Below are 26,181 nucleotides of genomic sequence, written 5' to 3' on the forward strand. Positions count from 1 at the left end.
ACAGTACGTGTCTAAGTGTCAGTATATTTCTTGTTTTTGTTTATTTGAGGAGTTTTTTTTTTCATCAAACCGAATTACATGTTCGAAACCAAGGTCTTTAAAGTGAAATGCCTTCGATGGTAAAAAAGGGGAAATACGTTTCAGTGATTATCAGAACTCTTTGGCTATATACTATTGGAAAACATATAACGAAAACCATTACTTACATTTCATTCATAGTGATCTACTTAGGCCGAAGATTGGACAAAATTCGACGTGGCTCATTCAAGCCAACTCACACTGCAACGCTTAAAAAAAAAGCCTACTCTCCGGCCACAGCTTGTAACTTCGATTAACAGAAATTTTATTGGATTGATGGTATAGGCAACTAATGGATAACGTCATATCTAACCAAAAGAATGCAGAAAGTTGTATTTAGTAATTAAGGCGACATAATTCCGACTGGGGAGACATCTCATATAGGGTTCCGCGAGCCTCAGTCGTAGGTCCACCATTGTTCCCCATATGTGTAAACGATCTTCTGTCTAATGTAGAACGAACAGGATTAGTTCTTTTGCAGGTGGCACCAGTATCGTAAGCAATCCAAACATAGATACAGAAATGGAAAAAGTAGTAAACAATATTCTTAAAAGTACATTGACTGGTTATCTGTGAACGGTCGCACCCTAAATCTTAGAAAGAGACAACATATTCAGTTCTGCACACATAGGGGTACCAAACCAGTGATATGTGTCACGCATGGAGAGGAAACAATAAATATGGCGGAAACTTCAAAATTCTTAGGTGTCCATATTCATGAGAATTTAATCTGGGAAAAGTCCATTTTGGAATATCTAAAACAACTTAGTTCAGCCACATTTGCACTTACATTAGCGATTGATAAACCAGTAAGTTGTCATATTTTGCATATTTTCATATGAAATAATGTTCTGCGGTATCTCATCTTTAAGAAAGAAAGTCTTCAATGCGTAGAAATATGCTGTAAAAATAATACGTGGTGTTCACCCACGACATATGTTTAAGGAGTTAGGCATTCTGACTACTGCTTCACAGTGTATTTATTCTCCATGAAGTTTGTTTACAGTGGATTCACTGCAGTTCAAAAGGGTTAGTTATCACAAATCTTGTGCACCTCATCTTTTGCTGCAGAAAACCTTAATGTGGAGTAATGAATGCCATTTCTTCCTTCTGGCACTGTAATCATGTACAACATCATTGTTCGTTTTGAAGTGTAGTGAATTATGTACAACAGACTTCATGAGGCAGTAATCATACTGTGAAGCAGTAGTCAGAATGCTCAACTCATGATGATCGTGGGTGAGCACCACATACGTTTTTGAGCGACGAAGATTGTCTCTCTTGAAAATGAGTTACTTCAGAACATTATTGCATATGACATTATTGAATGAAAATATGCAAAATATGTCAACGTACTGACACTAAGTACAAATGTGGCTGAACTAAGTTGTTTTAGGAGTTCCAAAATGTGATTGTCCAGTTTAAGTTCTCATCAATATGAACGTCTAAGAATTTTCAAGTTTCCGTCCTATTTATTAGTTTTTCACTATGTGTTACATTTACCATAGGTGCAGCAACCCTGTATGTGCAGAACTGAATATGTTGCGTCATTTTAAAATAGAGGTTGAGACAGTGTCCAGAAAACCAGTGGATGACACTTTTAATAACCTTGTTTACCATGTGTTCTGTTGCTCTATGGATGCTTGGATTGATTACAATACTAGTGTCATCTGCAAATAGAACTAATTTTGCTTCTTGTGCATTAGACGGTAGATCTTTCACATATATGAGGAACAATAGTGCCCTGCGGAACACAATACGTGATTGCTCCCCAGGCAGAAAAATGTCCCCGGACTATATTGGTTGGATTACTAAGTACAAGTTTCTACATTATCCACTGTACCATTAATCCCATAAAACTTCAATTTATCTATGAGAATAATATGATACACACAGGGAGATACCTTAGGTAGGTAACAGAAAATACCAACCGGCGCTATTTTCTCATTTAATGCTTGCCGAGGATATTATTGTTGCTCAGATGAGATTCTATTCTAGAATACATCACTTTGATCACTTTGAAACAAGTGTATTAATATTGGTGTGGATTTTGTAAAAACCCCATTTAATGTCTCTCGTAATTAATTAAAATGTTGCCTTACCTCGTACATAAAGTAAACTAATGCTTTTATATTCCAGCCGAGCAGAGTTTCAACCAGCGTCATTGGATACAGTTAAGCCGTTACTCTGACGCTGTAGCTGTAAGGTCTCTGCTGTTGTTTCCCGGTTCGCGCTTCTCTGTGTCGATCAATACACTCTCCCCGTCAACGACTCAGCGGAGGCAGGACACTTGCTTCGTGGTCGGTTAGTGTACGGAGCGCTCTCGTGGTCTACTCTGGAGGACGCTCTCACTTGCTTTCAGCCTGCCCGATGATCGTGTCTCTGCGGTCGCCGACATTGTCAGCCGTGAAAAGGCTCGCAAGTGGAAGATTGCCGTCTGGCGATACGTGACCGAAAGTCACCTCTGGTTGAATACTGCACTGGTAAGGTTGCTGCCCAAAGTGGCCAAATTCATACTCCGCTCTCCACGTTTCCTAATTCCATCAGCATCGCCTGATTTAATTCGACTGCATTCCATTACCTTTGTTTTACTTTGCTTGAAGTTTATCTTACAACTTCATTTCATTCCATTCAACTGTTCTTCAAAATTCTTTGACGTCTCTAACAGTTTCACTTGTGATATGTGTATGGAGAATGAAGTGACGAACGAAAAATTTGTACCAAGGCCAGGATTCGAACCGAGATTTGCTGCTTCGTAGGCAGATGCGCTAACCATTATTCCACAATGGTTCAGTGGCTTTGCGCAACTGCACCGAGTACCGTAAGCACTCAGAAGCCACAATGTTTTTATTTCTTCTTTCTGAAGTAATTCCATTTACAAGTTTCTCCTTGGTTTATCCTGACTGTCCATCGTAGTGGGTGGTGCGAACACAACCGTAAGGAATTAGCAATTATAAAATAGCTTCTAGCTGTCGAAAAGTTTTATAATTTTTTAAAATATATGATCGCTTTCGAGAACTCCGTTCCCAGCTTAAGAAGCGCATTCATTACAAATTAATCGACGTTAGATTTTATTTTTTCAGTCACAGATGTGTGTCACCCGAATCCAAGCTCGCAAGCTGCACGTCCGCGATACAACTCCGACATACAAGGGACGTTCAGTAAATAATGCAATACTTTCTCAGAGATAATTTCGTTTGAAAAAAATGCAGAATTTCTTGTGGGACATCGTGGAATATTCCCGCTTCATGTCACGAAGTACCGATGTGGTGCGGCGCCTTCAAAATGGCGTCTGCAGTGGAGTCACGTTAGGAGCTGATGGATGTTGTGGAATTTCTTTTGGTGGATAACGAGAGCATCGCAGATGCTTATTGCGCCTGCAGAAAGTCTACGGAGACATGACAGCGAACAAAAGCTCGTAGAGTTGTAGGGAGAGGTGTCCGGCATCATCGAACCGCAGAGCCGTCCCATCTCCCGCGCGCCGGCCGGCCGCACGCAGCTCTCCTACCCTCTGAAGAAACGACTCAGACAAGTTCGTAGCCAAAAAACGCTAACGACGTTCTTCGTCTCCAAGACAACGCAAGGCCCCACACTAGTCTGCACACCGGAGAGGAGTTCACGAAACTTCACTGGACCGTTCTTCCTTATCCACCCTTTAGCCCAGATCTCGAACGTTCCATCTGTTTGGCCCGCTGAAGGACGGGGAGATTATTGATGCAGCAAGACGTCGAACAGTAGAGTGGTAGCAGGTCCTCCCAGCCAGCGTGCTGAACGGAGACTGTGTTCAAAAATAGAAGAGAAGCGTGGGAAATAATGTGATGTATTGAAAACCTGCACAAAACGAACCTGCTTTCAGAAAAAAATTCGTGTTTCATTACTAAGTGAACGTCTTTCGTATAAGGGGGACCGGAAGGAAATGTTTCTAAGCATGCCGATACTCGTTTGTCACTTATCAGCTCATTACTGCCAAAAAGATCTGCGATGGCTATCCAAGTGCATTACACGTTTGAAAATGCCAAAGTTGGTTATCTCACTCAAATCCGGTAGTTTTGATCTTTGCAACTCGATCAGGACATGTTAAGGACGAAAACGAAAGAAAATCCGTGTCAGACAATCGACGGATTGTAAGCACTCTTAACCTACATTGTTCGACCATCGGAGAACAGTTGCAGCGGATGGGTACATGCAACTTATTGCTCGATGGCGTAATACAGAAGTGTTTCTTGATCGCTTCATCACTGGAGATGAGAAATAGGTCCTCTATGACAATTTAAAACGCAGAAGGCAGTGGCTCTCTACGAACGAGTCTCCGCGAAGTACAGTTAAGCCAGGTTTACGTCCCAAAAAGTTGCATTTGTGTGTTCGATGGGTTATTCGCGGGGTCGTTCATTTTGAAGAGTTGAAACCTGGACAAAGTGTGAATGCAGACCTTTACTGTGAACGACTGGATCGAGTTAATCAATCTTTAATTGAAAAGAGCCCAGTGATTGTCAACTGAAAAGACCATAATGTGGCACTGCGCGAAACGAATCCTGGGAAAAGTTAATGAACTGATGTGGAAGGTATTGCCTCACCCACCATACTCGCCCGGTGTTCCACCGTCGGATTTCCATTTTTTCCGATCGCTAAAAATTCTGTAAGTGGCATAAATGTGGAACTTTAGATGTTCAGATAGCCGCTCCAGATGTTTTCTCAAAACCAATTGATTTTTATCGATTAGTCACTGAAAATTTGCGCAGTAGATGGCAAATAGCTGTTGATGAGGAACGTGATTACACAATTGGTTGAAAAAATAAGAACTTGTTAAACATTTGTCTGTTTGAATTTAACGTAGGAGTACATTGATTTGCCGCCCTGCAGACACACCCCTCCCACACAGTGCACAGCCTTGCAGCAGCGCTGCTCAGTCGCTACTGAAGCACCGGGCATTCTCCTCGTGTTTCACTGTCCCTGTTATTACATACCACTAAACCGAGTACCGCAGTATAATTTGGGACCGCTGTATCGATTGTGCACTTGAATTTCCTCCTTTAAAAATGATTTTGTTTCTAACGAGGAACAAACCGACGCTTTCCATCGACGACGGGCCCGAAGGCGAAATGTTTCAGGAGCGTTGCACCAAGTAGATGGAGTAGCTCTGCGCTGCGAACTATCCCGACGAACTTTAATTGTCGCGGTTATGCTGGACTTTGAAGATTTACGTCGAATCGGGACTAATTTCGATGAAACGTTTCCAAGTGTGATTCTCTGAACATTTTGGCATATATTCCGTGCCGTGCTATGGAAACGACGTGGCAGCGCAGGCATGTTTCGAACATTCGTGGGCGTTGGTACAGGAAGGAGCAAAGTTTTTATGAACTTGTACTATTTTTCGTTCTTAGTTGATGAGGCGTTACAATTTTTACAGTTTTTTATGGGTATTCGGAGTAAGAACTCCAGAACATTTTATCGAAGAACATATGACCTATTTGATCGCAAACAGTGTTTACCATTACACCATTATCTTATTATCCGTAACCTGTTTAATTAATTTTAGTCTAAGCGTAGAGGCCGGCCGAGGTGGCCGAGCGGTTCTAGGCGCTACAGTCTGGAACCGAACGACCGTTACGGTCGCAGGTTCGAATCCTGCCTCGGGCATGGATGTGTGTGATGTCCTTAGGTTAGTTTAAGTAGATCTAAGTTCTAGGGGACTGATGACCTCAGGCGTTAAGTTCCATAGTGCTCAGAACCATTTGAACCACTTTTGTAAGCGTAGATGTCCAGGCTATGCGTAATATTTTACCATTTTTTCGTGTGCCTTTGTTAAAGGTTAGACAGCACACTTTTCAGGCCTTCAAAAGAAGTTGGAAGCGTTCTGACAGTCTGAATATCGTTATAACAACTGCACCCCTGTACAGCCACATTCAGAATATAAAACAGCAAATCGTAACTAGTAGTCAAGGTGATCGCGTCGTCGAAAGGCTCGCAGTTTCAAACAGAAAAGATAAACAGAAAAACAGGGGCAAGTAAGGATAGGATGGTAACAGGTGAACAAACATTTCTGTTGCTGCAAAGCAGACAGAAACGGAGTTTCCCGGATAATCAATTGTAGCCGCGAAACCTCAGCAGTTCTTTCGCATGTCTGCTCGAGAAAACTGAATTATACCCTGAGACAAAAATTAAGGTTTTATATTAAAGAAAAGGAGCACAAAAGGGAAAAAGGAGGGACCAGGGAGAGAAAGAAAAACAGCAGAGTCCCCGGTTTCAAAAACGCACGACGTCAGCTATACGCTCCGGTATTCACTAATTAATCGCTCGGCTCTGAAAGTAAGTAAAGAAACTGCTGTTTCCTGCGAGATAGATAGCGCTGAAGAGTCTGCGAGATTAATTTGGCTTTTATATTAAAAACTGCTGAACTCGGTACTCATCGCTCTCGTTAGAATTTAATCCGACATTCAGACGTGTGCGGGAATTGGAGATTATGCCATGCGGAACTGTTCATCCGCGGTAGGGGGAAAGATGAGAAGATGGCATGGGGCCAACATGAAATCTGCCTCCGTTCCGCATTGTCGAAGGTTTTTAAAGAGATTGCACAGTTGGTACACGCACGATGTGTGGTAATTATGCACTAGCCCACCGTGAACAGATTCCTTGGGAAAAAATAAGATTAAGCATATATACAAGAGTGCTTCAAAAAGCGATGGTGTCGTACCTGGAAGAGATGCCGAGCACTAGTTCGGCAGGTTTGGTGAGTTGTTGACCACTAACACCTCTGCCCTCGATTCCCCGTTTTAAGAAAAGCTAGTTATTCACACACCTCAGTGTTTATGATGTCCTGAACGACGATGAGACGAGAGTCACGGGACGCCTTCCAAACACCGCCTCCCGCCGCAGTGCAGCAGCACGAAGTGGCGTCGACTCAACGACACGTCGGAAGTTCGCTGCAGAGCCATGCTGCCCTCAAGCCGTCCACAATTGCGGAACTGTTGTAGGTGCAAGAACTGACTTCTCGATTATGTCCGGTAAATGATCGGGGGGACTCATTTCGGCCGATCTGGATCGCTCGAGTCGTCCAGAAGGTTCTTCAAACAAGTTGCGAACAACTGTGGCCTTGTGACATGGCGCAATACCATCCATAAAATTTTCATCCTTTTTTGGGATCATGAAATCCATGAATGGCTGTAAATCGTCCCAAGTAGGCGAACATAACCATTTCCAGCCATTGATCGGTTCAGTTGAACCAGAAGATCCTGTAGACGCTACCCACACCATTATGGAGCCATAACCGGCCCCCAGAGCGCCTCGGTGACAACTTAAGCCCTTGGCTTCGTGAGGTCTCCGCCACACTCCAGTCCTACCATCAGCTCTTACCAACTGAAACCAGCACTCATCTTCTGATCGTAAATAATCAAAGCGGATTTAAGATTTAGATTGATCCTCTCTGCAAAGGATGCCCGTGGATAGTATGGTGTAGTAGAGATATGCTTAATACCATTCCGGAAACAGAAGACCTTGAAGTGAGGCGAAAGGAAGCCGGGGGCATTATCACCAACTATTTGTTTGGGGGGTCCAAAAACACTGCCAGCCGTTGTGAGCGAGTAATGAGTGGATGGGCAAATATCTATGAGGAACATTACATATGTAGATTGTGGACAGTTGGGAATGTAGGTCTCATGGGAAGAGTGCTAGAGATAAGTCCCTGCAGTCGCACTATTCATCTGTGTCCTCAATGGCTCAGATGGATAGAGAATCTGTCATGTAAGCAGGAGATCCCGGGTTCGCTTCCCGGTCTTGGCACATGTTTTCAGCTGTCCCCATCAAGGTAAATCAACAATACTTGTCGGCAGCTGAGGGTTTCAATTAATTATCATTTATTCTAGAGAAGCTGCACGGTCATCAATGGTATCTGTTCTTTCGAGAACAGTTACTATCTTCATATATAGTTAAATGGCTACCCGGCCATTGACCTTCATCTGTGCATATGCGCACAGGTTGCCCGAACTCTTACGGGAATCGTCACATTAATATGTGCGAGTAATGAGTGGATAGGCAAATTTCTATTAGGAACATTACATATGTAGATTGTGGACAGTTGGGAATGTGAGTCTCACGGAAAGCATGCTAGGGATAAGTCCCTGCAGTTGCGCTATTCATTTGTGTCCTTGGTGGCTCAGATGGATAGAGCATCTGCCATGTAAGCAGGAGATCCCAAGTTCGAGTCCCGGAGGGGCCATACATTTCCGGCTGTGCCGGTCAAGGTATAACAACAACACCTGTCGGCCGCTGAGGCTTTCAGTTAATTATCATAGACTCTTACTCAATTACACCGCTCTGAGGGCAGGAGATTGAATATTAGAGCGTAAAACCGATCTCCAACCCAGCAATATGCCACTGTGTACCGTGTCAATGTAGTAAACATATAATTCATGTCCTACATCATACAAAATCGTCCCTTTTACATCATTCATATAGCTATCGACTGACACTCGTACATATACAGTGAACACAGACATCAATAGCACATGCCCATAGGTATACTGCTCACTGCACTAGATATTTCCAGTGGCATAGTGTGGTTGTAAAGGTTGGGGAGACTCTGCAGTTGTTATAGGGAGACAAAATAGTACAATAAACAACAATTTAAACAAATGAAACAAAATGCATCAAATAAAACAACAACAGCTACTACTACCACTGTCACTGATAATAATAATAATAATAATAATAATTATTATTATTATTATAAGCACCCATATCATTTAACACAGCCACACATCGATCAAGATGCACCCAACACATGGCTAAGAAAAAGTAATACATACAGTGAGACGGAAGGATTCATGATTGCAATACAGGTTCAAACAATAAACACCAGATATTACAGCAAGCATATTATTAAAGATCCCAATACCACAACAGATAAATGCAGACTTTGCAAACAACAAATAGAAACAGTAGATCACATCACAAGCGGATGTACAATACTGGCAGAAACAGAATACCCCAAACGACATGACAATGTAGTAAAAATAATACATCAACAACTTGCCATACAACATAAACTAATAAATCAACACGTTCCCACATACAAGTATGCACCACAAAATGTACTGGAGAATGATGAATACAAATTATACTGGAACAGAACCATTATAACAGATAAAACAACACCATATAACAAACCTGACATCATACTCACCAATAAAAAGAAGAAATTAACACAACTAATCGAAATATCCATACCCAATACAACAAATATAGAGAAGAAAACAGGAGAAAAAATTGAAAAATACATCCAACTGTCTGAGGAAGTCAAGGACATGTGGCATCAGGATAAAGTTGACATTATACCAACTATACTATCAACTACAGGAGTCATACCCCACACAATATCCACCAGTACGCCAACGCAATACAGCTACATCCAAACATATACATACAACTACAGAAATCTGTAATTATTGATACATGTTCAATTACCCAAAAGTTCCTAAATGCAATGTAACATATACCGTACAGTTAAAAGGAAGTCATGCTTGATCAAGGTCCGCGTCACTTTCCATTTTTAACCAGACAAACGTCTGAGAAAGGAAAGAATAATAATAATAATAATAATTTGTTCAAGAAACGATGACAAATTTGTAGAATTCCAGCAACAAGAGAAGAAGCACTTACATTTTCTTGTACACAAGTGCAATGCGCCTGCCTTTTCTTTCCACAAATAAGTCTATAACTCGCTCTACAAAGATCTGGTCACTGGATAGCTCTCCAAGTAGTGTCTTTTCTATTGCTGACGTGCACAAACACGACAGCCGGATGTTGGACATTGAATTCCTTAAATAATTCTTCACTCGTTTAAGAGCACTCATGCTTCGTTCACTGCTTGCTGTAGTTGCGGATAGAGTCAAAACCAAATGCAGGAACTTCTTTGTTTCTTCGTAAACGGAGTCCAAATCATTGTTGACAATGTACTTTAAGAGGATTCTTGGAGATAAGTAGTTTTTCTCATCAGCGTTTATGTTACACAGTTCATTTTCAAGTTGTTCTTGTTTGAAAAAGGTACTGTTCCAATAATTGAAGCAGTTTCAACTTTGGGAATTCTTTTTGATAGTTTGGGAAACAGTTTTCGTTCAAAAGTTCAACAAACTGAATTTGGGGAAAGTCTCGAAACCTTCTTTCCATCTGAACAATTTGCAAATCCAGTATCTCGTAAGTTAGTGCCCTGAGAGATGTTTTTTGACTGTCACAGAATGATAAGTTGCCATTCAAACACAAGTTGCATTTAATGCATTCATCAACGAATGTTTCCGTTCTTAATTATCGTAAGTTCCTCAAAACAGTTCTTATTTCGTCGTGGCAAGCAGTTATACTGACAGATTTTGACTGAAGAACATCAAAGAGATGATCAAAGCACTCTCGGTAGAAGCAAAGCAAGTAGACAAACGTAGGATCTTCCATCCGTCGTTTCATTCCCATGGCACAGCTCAAAGATTCTGGGTCCCACTGACAGTGTGTATCATCAAATATGTAGTTAAAAAACACTATATAGCGCTGAGGGAAAGGAAGTTCCATCTAGTGTTGCTTGCATGTCGCAGTTCAAATCCTTTCCCAGTTAGCAATACAGTTCGTTTTGATGATTAGCAGAAAAACGAATGGAATGCAGTAAGATCACTTACAAACATGCGTTCTTGTCGTATGATTTTGGAGGCGTGTAACAGTACCAAATTCGGTTGGTGTGCGTAACAATGAATAAACAGCGCATAGGGACAGAACTGCTTCACCAATTGTTGTTGTCCTCTTTCTCTGCCCGCCATTACTGAAGCGCCATCATATGTTTTTCTTTTCCTTCCACACTCAGTTCTTTCAATACTGCATGAATAATGTTTGACAAACCTTCAGCAGTTCTATCTCCAGAATCATCGTAAAACCCAACGAATCTTTCCTTAATTTTGTCTGCAATACAGTACCTGAATATTATACTCATTTGACTCTTGCATGACACGTCTAATGTTTCATCAGCCTGAATCGAAATGAAATTGCAGTTCTGAATTTCAGATTTTATTTTCTCATTAACTACCAGAGTTAGCATTTCTATTACATCATTCTGTATATCTCGATAAATTCCTTTGAAGGTTGAAGAAGATGACAGATGGTCTCGGATTAACTGATCTCCTTGAGCTACTAAATCCAACAATTCCAGATAGTTTTGTTGCTGGATGATTCGTCTTCTCGATGGCCGCGAAAGGCTAGTTCTTGTTTACAAAGAAATACAATTGTCTGAATAAGATGAGCCAATACTCTCCTGCTGGATGCAACTTGTTTGTTGTATTTTATTGCTGTCAGACGACCGGCTTCAGAAAGGGCGTGCTCAATTCTACTTTTTCCCAATAAGTGAAATGATTCTTTGTTCTGCAGGTGACATTTTTATATCCGATGCTTTTGTGCTTTGCTGTCAAAGTTCTTTATTGTACAAATGCCCTCATTGCTTCATTCCTTTTCACCACCGAAAAGAAAAAATATATAACAATATAATCTGTTATTAACTGCATTCGCAGTCAGCGAAGCATACTTTTCGTACCAGGCTGTCTGAAAAGTGCGTTTTTGTTTGGCTTCACTTAAAACTACACTGAGTGTAGTAGTAGGTCGTTTGTCCTTCAATTCGTACTTTTCTTCGTACGTTAATGTAGAAAAAAGCGTTATTAATAAAAATTCTGCAAGGTTGGCGACACAACGAAAATATGCACAAAAATCGCACAAGAATGACTGTGAACACAAACCGCGCTACTGTTTACTTCCGTGTTAAAAGCCAGCATAGAAGCGGCAGACTAGTCTCGATACCTGCAGCGCACCGACCTTCGTGGAAGAGGGAAAGTGGAGGGGAGCCGGCAACACCACTAACGCTCAGGCAGACACAGCCAGGAAAGGGAAGGGAGGCAGAGACTGAGACGAGTCTCCAGCAGGCAGATGCACCAATACTCGGGGTGCGGCGGCGCGGGCTACAAAACTCATGTCTTAGCACATTTAGTGCTCTTAGTAGAAAGTTGTTTATATTTTTGTTATGAATTACTATTGCATCTTTTTTAAGCCGGAATACAGGGAGACTAAATCTCAAAGTCTCCCCTCACGCTACGCCACTGGATGTTTCACCACTGCGCTAGATATTTCCCGCTGTGTCATCCACTCCCTACGCGTAACCACGCTCTCAGTGGACCAGAGTCACTCTCAGAACTGTTCGACAAATTCGGGATCGGCAGAACGCGTTACTGTTTCTGGTCCAGAGCTGCTTGCTTGCTACACCCATCTCCAGACACTGGGATCACAAAAACACATGTATTTTCGCATGGTTTGCCACAAAGTTGTGGCAGAAACCGTGGTGCAGTGGTTACGATATCAGTCTGTAGCATGGAGTGTCATGAGTTCAAAACTCACCTGCACTGTAAAATTTTAATATCTGTATTCTGTTCGAGTACATTCGAGAAGTATCCACAAATGTCAAGAATCATTCTACTGGAATATTCTGTAACTGTATATGTAACGTATGTGTTCTGGCCAGAGGCAGTTCCCTCCACACTCTTGTATGTGCAAAAAACCTTCGTTCAGTGAGAGTGTTCATAAATCATCAAATTACACCTTATCGTACGTGACATTATTGTGGTCGAGGTGCTGGGTATTGGCACTTGTGATAGCGCACATTATCGACGACACAGTGGCTCCCATCAGACCACGACAGAGCCGCCGTTTACGTGGCGAGAAACCCGAATTCGAGCCATATTCAACAGATCGCAATCTACAGGAGACAGAAGAAGAAGACAGTATGATGACAGCAACTGTGTGCCACTACATGAGACATCCTTCCGGGTTCTCTGGTGACGATGGCCAAGATCCAAACAAGTTGCTGAAGGTATATGAGCGTATAGCCAAATTTAACAAATGAGATGACACGGTGTGTTTCGCTAACGTGTTTTTCTACTTAGAGGGCACTGCCAAACAATGGTATCAGAACAAGGAGGAGAAGTTCACAAGCAGGGAAGTATTCCAGGCGGAACTGTGCAAGTATATCGGGGACACACAACGACAGAAGTGCAAGGCTGAAGATAAATTAATGTGCATGGCATAGCTTCTAGGAGAAACTACAGAATCCTACATTCAAGACGTCTTGGAGATGTATAAAAGAGTGGATCCTAGAATGAAGGAGGAAGATAAGGTTGCACATCTCATGAAGGGTGTCGCTGAGGACATGTATCAAGCCCTACTCCTGAAGGACCTTTCGACAGCAGACGACTTCATAAAATGGTGACAGTGTATCGAGACAACGCATCAAAAAAGAAGTAATTTCAGTTTTAAAAATCAACAGCCTCAGTTGCGCAGATTACCTAGATTTACTTAGGTTCCAGTCGGGGTAACTGCAGTTACAGTACAGCACTCGGGGCTGCCGCATCGCGGTCGCGGAATGGGGCCGAGACAGTTTCAGATACGTTTTTACAGTCTGACGATAATTTATGGATTTGTACTTTTAGCTTGACGATGTCCACTATGGACAAACGGTAGTTACTTTTATTCTGAAGAAGGTTGGGTTATCCTGACTGTCAGGTCATCTGGGCAACTGAGGCTGTCGATTTTTAAAATTAAAATTAATATGCAGGGTGTTACAAAAAGGTACGGCCAAGCTTTCAGGACACATTCCCCACACACAAAGAAGGAAAATATTTTATGTGGACATGTGTCCGGAAACGCTTACTTTCCGTGTTAGAGCTCATTTTATTACTTCTCTTCAAATCACATTAATCATGGAATGGAAACACACAGCAACAGAACGTACCTGCGTGACTTGAAACACTTTGTTGCAGGAAATGTTCAAAATGTCCTCCGTTAGCGAGGATACATGCATCCACCCTCCGTCGCATGGAATCCCTGATGCGCTGATGCAGCCCTGGAGAATGGTATATTGTATCACAGCCGTCCACAATACGAGCACAAAGAGTCTCTACATTTGGTACCGGGGTTGCGTAGACAAGAGCCTTCAAATGCCCCCATAAATGAAAGTCAAGAAGGTTGAGGTCAGGAGAGCGTGGAGGCCATGGAATTGGTCCGCCTCTACCAATCCATCGTGTACCGAATCTGTTGTTGAGAAGCGTACGAACACTTCGACTGAAATGTGCAGGAGCTCCATCGTGCATGAACCACATGTTGTGTCGTACTTGCAAAGGCACATGTTCTAGCAGAACAGGTAGAGTATCCCGTATGAAATCATGATAAAATGAAAATGAAAAAATATCATTGAGCGTAGGTGGAAGAACATGGGGGCTCAATCAAGACACCACCAACAATGCCTGCCCAAACGTACACAGGAAATTTGTGTTGATGACGTGATTGCACAATTGCGTGCGGGTTCTCGTCAGCCCACACATGTTGATTGTGAAAATTTACAATTTGATCATCATACCGACGAAACTAAAATGAGCTCTAACATGGAAATTAAGCGTTTCCGGACACATGTCCACATAACATCTTTTCTTTATTTGTGTGTGAGGAATGTTTCCTGAAAGTTTGGCCGTACCTTTTTGTAACACCCTGTATATACAGTTGCTGACAGGGCCGCGAAATGTTGAAAATATTTTAAAAAAAAACAATTACACGCAATAAGTTTGAACGGCTTCCAAACGTCGTATCGATGTCTGTGATGGAGGAAGAAACTAATTTCACAAGTTTTCTTCGTCAGATAGTGAGAGAGGAAGTTCGGAAGTCACTTGGTTTGCATGGCGACCAAAAGACCGAGACGCTTCAAGAGGTCGTAAGGGAGGAAGTGGAACATACATTGAACCCAATCTCTCGTCCTTGATTTCCCTTTGAAACGGTGAAAAAGTCGAGACCCAGGCGGAGTTACGTTCCTAAAATGCCGCATGAGGAACCTGTTTGGGCACCAAGGAAGACTGATGTATGGAGGACCCAGGATAACCAACCAGTATGTTTCCACTGCGAACGACCGGGACCTGTGGTGCGCTATTGTCGAGAAAGGCGGCGGATATTTGATGACGCCCGCGCCAGAAGACAGCAGACAGATCTTACCTGACGCCAACTCCGGGACGACGAAGATGAACAAGAAGATGTGGGTGCAGGACGACGTAGGTCACCATCGCGGCAATCTAGCCGCTGGAGAGGACGCTCCTCAACACGCCGATCAATGTCTCCATCGCCGTTTAGAAGCTCCAAAGCGATCGCCTAATCGATAACTACAAGAATGAAAGGAAACTACGTCGATATCCTCATAGATGGCCGACCAGCTCAAGCTCTTGTGGACCCTGGTGCATCATATTCAGTCACTTCGGAGAAGTACCGTCGCCAGCTGCAGAAAACCGTATTCGTCGACAACAGAACATCTCTGCTGAAGGTGGCTAATGGGAAATATGTAAAACCTACAGGAAGATGTACCATTCGCGTGGGTATAAGTGGTCATACACAGCCCTTAGAATTCATCGTCTTACAAGTGTGTAGTCATGAAGCCATTCTCGGATTGGACTTTTTGAAAGCTTCTCAGGTAATTAAAGATTGTGGTCGCTCGGAGATTATGCTAGACGAGATGAGATACTGTGGACATGAAGATGTGGAGACTATGTGTGCTGGAAGAAGCGATCATTCCTGCAGTCAGCGCTAGAAAGGTAACTGTCATGTGTCATGCCATGCATCATCCCCTGGATCTTGTAGTGGAATGTAAAAGAAGCATACCACTGAAGAATAACTTGGTCACCCAGCCTCTGTCGTCTTGTTTAAGAACGGATTCGGTGAATTGTGAGTAGTTAACTGTCGCCGAGAACCACAGATCCTTCCAAGACACATGTGCGTAGCAAACGCTGGGCCGTTAATTGCAGAACAGCTGAGCGTCATAGAAACCTCCCATGTCGAGTCTGTGGGCGAAATTAGCGCTACCACTACGAGACAAGATCCTCTAGCTCGACTATCAGTTCTCACTAAGGAAACACAGAAGAAGCTACTTGCCATTCTTCAAGAGTTTTCTGAATGCTTCAATCCACAGGTGTAGAGCAAATTCGACAAATCGGTGGTGAGGCACCGGATTAGCACTGGAGACCATCAACCAATACGCCAGAGAGCATACTGTGTGTCAGCAACGGAACGTCGAATAATTCGCAACGAAGTAGAGAAAATGATGACATCGTTCAGCCTTCGCTGAGCCCATGGTCATCACCTGTGGTTCTCTTCAGGAAGAAGGATGGCAGTTGGCGCTTTTGTGTTGATTAGAGGAACCTTAGTAAGATAAATAAAAATGACGTTTACCCTCTTCCACGAATTGACGATACACTAGATTCTCTGAAGGGGGAGAAGTTTTACTCAACCATGGACATGTACTCGGGTTACTGGCAAATCGAAGTATAAGAGGCTAATCGTGAGGAAACTACATTCATCACGCCTGAGGACCTGCAATGCGGTTTGGTTTATGTAATGCACCAGCAACTTTTGAACAGATGATGGATAATCTTCTACGTTACCTGAAGTGGACGATGTGTCTTTGTTATTTAGATGACATTATAGTGTTCTGAAGAGACATGTGACGAACACGTAAAAAGACTGAGAGGTGTTCTTGAATGTCTCCAACAAGGGAGCTGAAACTTAATCAAAAAAAGGGGCCCTTTGGAGCAAAAGACATCAGAATACTTGGACATCTTGTGTGAAACGAAGCTGTGCGGCCAGACTCAGAAAAGAGGAGATCTACAACGAACTTCCAACAAGAATTGTATAGTACAGGTGAGTTTTGAACTTGCGAATTTCCCTACTCCTAAGGCCGGCCTCTGTGGCCGAGCGGTTCTAGGCGCTTCAGTCCGTTTTAACCGCGCTGCTGCTACGGTCGCAGGTTCGAATCCTGCCTCGTGCATGGATGTGTGTGATGTCCTTAGGTTCGTTAGGTTTAAGTGATTCTAAGTCTAGGGGACTGATGACCTCCGATGTTAAGTCCCATAGTGCTCAGAGCCACTTGAACCCACTGATAAAGTATTAGAGATTATGCTCTTATTACCGTCGTTTTATCAAAGGCTTTTGTATCAAAGACTCCAAGAGTTGTTAAAAGCCGATGCTAAATTTATCTGGGGTGGTGCTCAAAAGATTCTTTCGATGTGCTACGAAGAGCTCTCACGATCGACCCTGTACTTGGTCTGTATGATGAGAGATCATATACAGAACTACACACAGATTCCAGTGGGTATGGGATCGGTGCTGTTCTGGTGCAAATTTTGGATGGAAAACGGAAGGGTATAGCCTATGCTTCTAGGACACTTGCAAAAGCCGAGAGAAACTACTCAACTACACAAAGAGAATGTCTAGCTGTGATATGGGCCATGTGCAAATTTCGACAGTATCTCTATGAAAGGCCATTCACAATTCTTACAGACCATCATTCAATTTGTTGGTTGACAGGTGTTAAGGATCCAACAGGACGACTCGCCAGGTGGGCCCTACGTCTTCAAGAGTATGACATTACCATAGTGTTCAAAAGTCGAGGAAAACACCAAGATACCGACTCTCAAGAAATCCTGTGAAAGACCGTAAAGAGCTTGATGAAGACAGTGACTGTCTCGCTGCACTCCAGGATCTCTCTGCTGAGCAGAAGAAGAACGCCAAGATATCTCAAATTATGCTCGCCTTAAATTGGTCAGGGGATGTGAAAGGTAGTTAATCCGTTTGGAAAGATGCGCGTAGACGTTCTACAGAAACTCCATGACACACTTGAGGCCGGACATTTAGGATTCATTAAGAACTACGGTAGAATCCACAAGAGATTTTTCTGCCCAGGTTTGTTTAGGAGTGTCCGTCACTATGTGTCGCACTGTCGAGAGTGCCAGAGGAGAAAGGCAGTTCCTCAGAAACCACCTGACCGACTCATACCAATTCCACCAGCAGAAACGCATTTCCAGCATGTTGAGATTGACCTCCTCGGACGGTTTGCAACATCTGCTAGTGGAAATAGATGGATTATGGTTTGCACTTACTATCTGACACGCTATGCCATTACAAAACGGCCGAAGCATTCGAGGTTGCCAAATTCATCGTGGAAGACATTGTATTAAAACACGGTGCCTCAAGGTCTTTAATTACGGATCGAGGGCAAGTTATTCAATCTAATCTTGTGCCAGAGATAAACTGTCGGTGCAACATTAGTCATCACACGACGACTGCCCACCAACCGCAAACTAACGGGCTTACTGAACGCCTTTGGCCTACATGATATCAGTGTTTGTCAATGTTGAGCAGAGCAGCTGGGATGAGGTGCTACCTTTCGTGACGTTTGCCTACGACACCGCCAAACAAGACACCACAGGATTTACGCCATTTTTCATGGTGCATGGGCGTGAGGCGTGCGGCCAGGTGTTAACCAGAGCAGAGGAAGCTCGGCAGTTAGCTCGACTCCGCACGCTGCAGGCTCAAGAAAACGATTGCGGAAGGTAAGACGCGAGCCACCGCCGTGTTGTCTACCAGAACGGTGACCTCGTCTGGATCTTCACTCCTGTTCGGAAGATTGGTCTCCTTGAGAAGCTCCTCGGGCGCTACTTTGGACCTTATAAGGTTGTAAGATAGTTGTCTGATGCTACTTATGAAGTTAAAGATATCCTACCCAACACAAGATGACTAAAGCTCAGACATGCGGTTCACGTCCTTCGAATGAATCCCTACAAGGATCCCGCAACCCAGGGTAAATTCGAAGCTCCAGCAATAGGCAACAAGCGGAAAGGTGACAAAGAGCGTAGCGGCAAAGGAAGTTTTACGAAGGTCGCCGCCAGGGCGAACATCAGTCATCGGGAGTCGGAGTATGCAGGACCGATGACTTGTTCTCGCACTAGGAGGACGTAACAGCAAGACGCTGTTCTCTTAAGGAGGGAACAATGTCGCAGAAACCGTGGTGTAGTGGTTATGCTACCAGACTGTTGCATCGAGGATCGTAAGTTCAAAACTCACCTGTACTATACAATTCTTGTTGGCGCAGAGCAGTTTGTACATGGGAACAAGTATGTGGCAGCAAGAGGAATCCGAGAAAACGTCGACATGGAAGCGAACGGAATTAGGGAAGCAGTCAATTTCTTTTCTCCGTCGAGGGAGCATTATACAGGGTGATTCAAAAAGAATACCACAACTTTAGGAATTTAAAACTCTGCAACGACAAAAGGCAGAGCTAAGCACTATCTGTCGGCGAGTTAAGGGAGCTATAAAGTTTCATTTAGTTGTACATTTGTCCGCCATTTCAGCCAATAAAGTTTTTGGTCCCTTTTTCTTCGAAGGTGCTACTGTAACTGGACTACAGTATCTGGAGATGTTAGAGAATTGGCTGTTCCCTCCGCTCGAACAAGAAGCACAACAATTCATATTTCACCAGGATGGAGCGCCACCACATTGGCACTTATCTGTCCGTAACTACCTGAACTTCAACTACCCGAGGCGATGGATCGGCCGCCAGGCAGCCCGTGACAGAGCACTTCATCACTGGCCTCCAAGAAGCCCTGATCTTACCCCCTGCGAGTTTTTCTTATGGGGGTACGTTAAGGATATGGTGTTTCGGCCACCTCTCCCAGCCACCATTGATGATTTGAAACGAGAAATAACAGCAGCTATCCAAACTGTTACGCCTGATATGCTACAGAGAGTGTGGAACGAGTTGGAGTATCGGGTTGATATTGCTCGTGTGTCTGGAGGGGGCCATATTGAACATCTCTGAACTTGTTTTTGAGTGAAAAAAAAACCTTGTTAAATACTCTTTGTAATGATGTATAACAGAAGGTTATATTATGTTTCTTTCATTAAATACACATTTTTAAAGTTGTGGTATTCTTTTTGAATCACCCTGTACTCTATGTCTGTTGAGATTCCAGTTATACACGCGAGTTGACTACTGTATTTGACGCCTTTCAGGAAGACACTGAACCATTCGCCTCCAAACTTACATGCAGCTGAGTTAAACGATGACAGAGAGTGGATGGGGTGATCGATTGAGGTGGAGCTGTAACGAGGTACAATTTAATGGTAGACTCTCAGCCCTGGCGGTGATCTTCGCAGAACTTCCTTTGCCGCTACGCTCTTCGTCACCTTTCCGCTTGTTGCCTGTCCCTGGAGCTTCGAATTTACCCTGGGTTGCGGGATCCTTATAGGGATTCATTTGAAGGACGTGGACTGTATGTCTGATCTTTCGTCATCTTGTGTTGGTAGGGAATCTTCAACTTCATAAGTAAAATGAGACAACTATCTTACAACCTTATAAGGTCCAAAGTGGCGCCTGAGGAGAGACCAATCTTCCGAACAGGAGTGAAGATCCAGACGAGGTCACCGTTCTGGTGGACAACAGGGAAGTGGCTCGCGTCATACCTTCGTCGATCGTTTCCCTGAGCCTGCAGCGTACGGACTCAAGCTGCCGAGCTTCCTCAGCTCTTCTAGAGAGGGAGAAGTTGCTGCGGGTCAGTTTTTCCACTGTTCTGTCAGGATACATCAGTCGCGTGAAATAGCCTGCGTTCGACTCGTACACTGTCATGTGTTCTGTTTGTGATTTAAAGCACTGTCTACTTGCGATCTTTAACGGTAAACCTGTCGGTCATCAGAGGACTTCCACCTCGTGTGTGATAAAACGTGACACATTCCTCTAAACGAACTATGATTTATGCCATGTACTCCATCCCCCTGTCGCATCTTGGGTGTAAAATCGAGACTTCGGCTTCATAACTAAGATAGTGATGCGTCTTTGTGAGGCACTGCAATCCCCGTGTAAACATTTGCATGACAGATGTGCTGTTTACAGAGATAGTGGCGAAATGACTTGTAATTTTCACATGTCGGACGCTGCTGCTGTGCGTTTATCTGTTTTCTTGTAAGAGGTATTCCCAGTAGCTACCGATAATTTTATATAGGGTTGATGCAGGTATAGTATAATTTCTGAAGCGTGGTTGGATGTGAACAGTGTACGCTATATACATCTCTGGAAAGCTATATTGTGCCCGTATCACACAGAGCCAATGTTTTAACAAGATAGTTTTTTCGTTTTACAGCTCGATAATATAGTTTACCGTAGAGAAACCAGGAAGAAGGATGTATGTCATGCTCTTGAAATATGTTTCTGACATTGGAATATTAACAGCGCTACATTCCATACGACTGATAGATAGGTCGGAAACACAGGCGACCTATTATTATGTGCGTTTTAAATGCGGAACATTGCAGCCTTAGGAGTGCATGTGTTTATGTTCTCTCTTACCAGTACCTTCCAGGTACTGTTCCTGGACTCTGGAATAATACTTTAAAACTGATAGCTTGGTTGATTTTTGTAAAAGTGCTTCGAACTCCATCCGTTTGTAGCACCATCGCGCATAAAAGTCACCCGTTTCTTGTTCTTCTTCACCGTCTGTTGTTACATGACAACACTTTCAAATCTGTTACTAGTCATACATGACGAGTGCTGACCACCTCGACATGGGCGCATCTCGAGTAATCTTGTGCACTTGGATGGGCGAGGACTCGACAAGCTCCATTCAGTGACGAGATGCGGAATGTAGCGGCCTACTTCTGATCGATTGCAGATTAAATCGGTAATGGTGCTGCAGGGCGGGTTGGTCAATGATAGTGTGAGGGGTGTCTTTCAATCTCTAATTTTACCCTAAGACTGTGAGAATGCTCTATGACTCCCATCAGCATAGAGATAGATAGTAAATTAAGCACTATGCTTGAAGTGTTAGAAATACGTAGGGCGCTGTCTGATATACTTTGGTGATTGATGTGTTCGGGAATTAACGATGAATGGACGTACTGCGCAGTCATCTATCCACGTTCACAATGATACTCGCGAAGTGGGAAGGGGGTCGTTTAGCTACGATACTGAAACTGGGGAAGCACGCTGTCACATCACTGGTTGGTGCTGAAATTACTGTAAAATTGGTAAAATTCTTCACACAATCAACTGTAATGCTTATTATTTCAGTACATCGGGGGGGGGGGGGGGTGTTTTCCATCGCATCCATCCACTGGCACGCTGTTTATTACCACATAGTGATGACTGATAGCGCTTGTCGCGTACATGAGTACAATATAAGGAATCAGTCGAAACAGAACGCACAACAATCAGTTATTCCGCCAATGTGACAGATGAGGTTCTATGTAGTTTGCAAACCCACGCCAATGCCGCAAAACTCTTCGAATTTCCTTATGTTGTAAATGACCCTTATTTAAAATCACCCAGTGTGTGCGATGTGTTATGGTAACAGCAGTAACAATGTATTTTACACTGTGCGACATCTAAAGGTACCCCAACTGACCTATCTTCCCTCCAAAATTGAAACTTCCCGCCAGTGTGGCTTGGCAGGGAGGTGTGGTACTTTGCAGCAGTCTCGGGTAACGGTACTCGCATCATCAGGTGACGTCACAGCAGCCATCTTGAATGACGTCAATCGCATCGTCAGATGACATCGCAGCAGTCATCTTGCATTATGTCAATCGCGTCACAGTGCAACGTCTTGGATAATGGTACTTTGGGGTGATGTGCTTGTTGTCTGTGAGAGGTTGTGGATCAGAACATCTTAATGAATGACATCAAATACGTCATCAGCTTACGTCACAGCAGCCATCTTGAGTGATGTCAATCATGTCAAACTGGGACTTCTTGGATAACTGTACTTTGGGGTGATGTCCTTGTTGTCTGCGAGAGGCCATGGATCAGAACTTTTTTAATGTAGGTTTAGAACTTGACACATACCTCAAAGTCGTGTCAGAAAAACAAAATGTTTGGCAGTGTACAAAGCATGTTAGAGCTAAAAAAAAAAAACAATGTTTCATACAACGTGACAGGGCCGCAGGAGGCGTCTCTTGCGACTTACAGCATAGTCTATGGGATACGATCATCCTCCTACAGTACAGGTGATGAAACTTTAAACTGGCCTCTGCAGTGGATCAGTATCTGTATATCTAATAGGATCATCACATGACCTCGATGCCTGCATGCATGCAGTATTTGTTTTCGATATATGGGAGGAGAGAGATGGAATGAAAATCTTATCTAGTTCTGTATCTGATGAAGTTATTTGAGCTTTTATAGTTCGTAATTTTTCTCTGGTGGGTGCTACAGAATAACGAAGATTGCATGTTGGGGAGATAGATGTGAATGGACGTGGATCTGTAGTACTTTTGCGGATGCACCAAAGTGCAGTTGCAAAATTCCTTGTCCTTTCTTAGTTCCCGTTTCCATAGAATGGTTAAAACACACTGCTGTTGCAGTAACACAGCTTAGCATGTTTCTACACGGATTGCTGCAGGTGGCAGGTAAAGCTTTCTCCGACTTACATTGGAACAATCACATGCACAAAGCTGCAGGGACGGTAGCGCAGAGTCTGAGGGGTAGTTGCATAGGGGCTACCTAAAACCATGTTGGAATTTTACTGTAGCAGATAGGTTCGAGAAAGGTGGCTCAAGATATGAGTGTTCCAGAAATGTGATTCACTATTGGCTGGGAACATTAAAGGACTTCTCCATAGGTTTCAGTGCAGGTATGTGGTGAAATAGGAGGCTTGATTCCAAATCACAGACATCATTTCTACCAAAAGCATAGCACTAGAGATCTGAAAAGCTAGTGTGCATTTCTTACTACCTCAGTCATCACATCATCTACTATTGTTTGTGATCCTTCTGAATCTGTCATCGCCTATAAGTCCGTGGATATATTGCAGAACCTCTGACATGACATCGAGACAGAATGCATTACGAATACTAGAGAAATATCTAGTGGCAGCGGCGTGAGGGAGTTACAAATACCGGTTTCATACCACGCTCCGTATCCGAATCACTTCCAAAATTCATCAATTTTATTGCGAGGATGCACCATCAGCGACGTGTAACCGCACTGCTGCTGTGATAATATACACTCCGACATACACTGTCTCTATTCAGTGTAATGGTAGTTGTCTGGAAAAACCACGACATTCGTAGGTAATGCCATACGTGGATATATAAAGGCAGTATGGCTTTTAACATGGATACTTGAATGCACCGCTTGTGATGGTAATATGATTGGGGCTTTCTTTTTTTTTACATATAGCGGTCTGTAAGACGATTATGGCTCTGTTTCTAATACATGGTCGTAGCACTCACATGAAAAACCTTATGAGACATGTCCATCCATCATTGATTTTAGGTCAGTATTATTTCGTATAACCAGCAATCAGTTATTGATGAAGTATTATACTTAGTAGTAAGGGGTGCATGATAGTTTCGCCTTGTGCATCAGGCTTATAAAGTATGTGTTTGTGTTCTGACATGGGCAAAGGAAATGACTATGTCCAGTCTTAAGGAAGGTATGGATTTGACATGTAGTACTGTGATAGCAAAGGGAAGAGTATGTCAAGTCATAAAAATTGTACCGATATTTCTATTTCCAGAACCATAGCCATCAGCAGGGTGTAATTCCGATACCTCGCTCGTTGTCGAATGTCGTTCAACCGTTACTGTAATTGTAACATTTAGTTGTAGGTACAGCGATAAATTATATATGAGGCCGGTTTTTTTTCCTAAGACGATTCTGCATATGCATGCTTGGCGTTCAGCGCCGGTGACCTATCACAGGAATGATTCACATTTCCCATTAACGGTAGGAGCTGTCCAAATGGAAAGATCTGTTGGAGTGTAGGAATGTAGCCGATTTAACTGTTGTCCTCTAGACGGCCAAATACCGAACTAATACTTACGTGTTGGATAGCTTTCATGATCATGTGGAAATTTGAGAAGATTCAATATGGGCGTGTGTTTGTGCTGGACCATTATTCCCTTCCACGTGCATTGTCTGGTTAAAAATGCTTCTGCACATTTCGCACCTTTATTTAGTTGAAGGAACATCGATTCTGGTGTGTGCATCTAACAGGTGGAAGACAGGTTTGCCGATTCTCTAGATATGAGAAAGACCTTATTTGACTTGGTAAATTATAGGGGGTGATTTGGAATCTGTTACATCACCGACATTGGTATTCGCGAGAGGAGATATCGGTTTCCTCTATTTTTTTAGAGATCTCACATAAAGGTCTTCACAGATGGGATAAGTTTCTAGTTACTTAGTGGTTTACAACACGCACCACATAGCTAAAGTATTGGGTTTGTAAAGAAATAATTTCCAGTCTGTATCTTTGGAGATGCTGCGCGAGCGATCGGTAGGATATTGCCTTGTGCTTAATATCGAGATGTATCGTGTAAATGGTATAATATGATGACCTGTAGAAAAGCAAGAAAGCAAGCAAGCAGGTCCGGACCAGAAACAGCAACGCATTTGTGCCGACCCCGAATTTGTCGAACAGTTCTGAGAGTGACTTCGGTCCACCGAGAGGGCTCTGGCTATACTTTCGGAGTGGATGACCTCCAGGAAATATCTAGTGCAGTGAGGAGTATCCCTACGGTGCATGTGCTTATGCTGTCTGTCTTCGCAGTATATGTATGAGTGTCTGGCGGTCGATAGCTATATTAATGATGTAAAAGGGGCGATTTTGTATGGTGTAGGATACAAATGTGTTTACTACATTGACACAGTATGCCGTGGTATATTCCCGGGTTGGAGATCGGTTTCATCCTCTAATATTCAAGCTCCTGCCCTCAGTGGCAGAGCGGTGTAATTGAGTAAGAGTCTTTCCGTATTTGACGATCTGTAGGCCACTTAGCAGGACGTCCCCTCATCGGCACCCCTAAGCGTACCCTCGCATTTTCCTTGTTGTTCTATCAACAGTGATGTTGATTACAGTACACCAACATGCGTCGGTGACATCTTTCCAAGAATTACATCCGCAGATGTGGCATTCATTATCACACATAGTGCCGGTCACCTGTCCTTCATAACACCTGTTTGACACAATCTTGGCGGGATCCAGCATCTTCCAGAAGCGCTGATTTGAAGACTCTGTTAGATAATTTCCTAGGACTGAGTAGAATCGAGACATATAGCTGGTGTGAGCGGAGGCATACCAACGCTTTTTTTTCTTTTTTTGGGGCACTGTACAGATATAAAAGATAACTGCACTGTTTGTGTAAAATGTGTCTATATTGGAGTGTAATGTTACTGTGGCTTACATTGTAGCATGACCAGAGAAGATGAGTGTGTGTCCTATTGTGAGGCAAGTA

Source organism: Schistocerca piceifrons, chromosome 9 (genome assembly GCF_021461385.2).
Source record: "Schistocerca piceifrons isolate TAMUIC-IGC-003096 chromosome 9, iqSchPice1.1, whole genome shotgun sequence".
Classification (NCBI taxonomy): Eukaryota; Metazoa; Arthropoda; class Insecta; order Orthoptera; family Acrididae; genus Schistocerca; species Schistocerca piceifrons.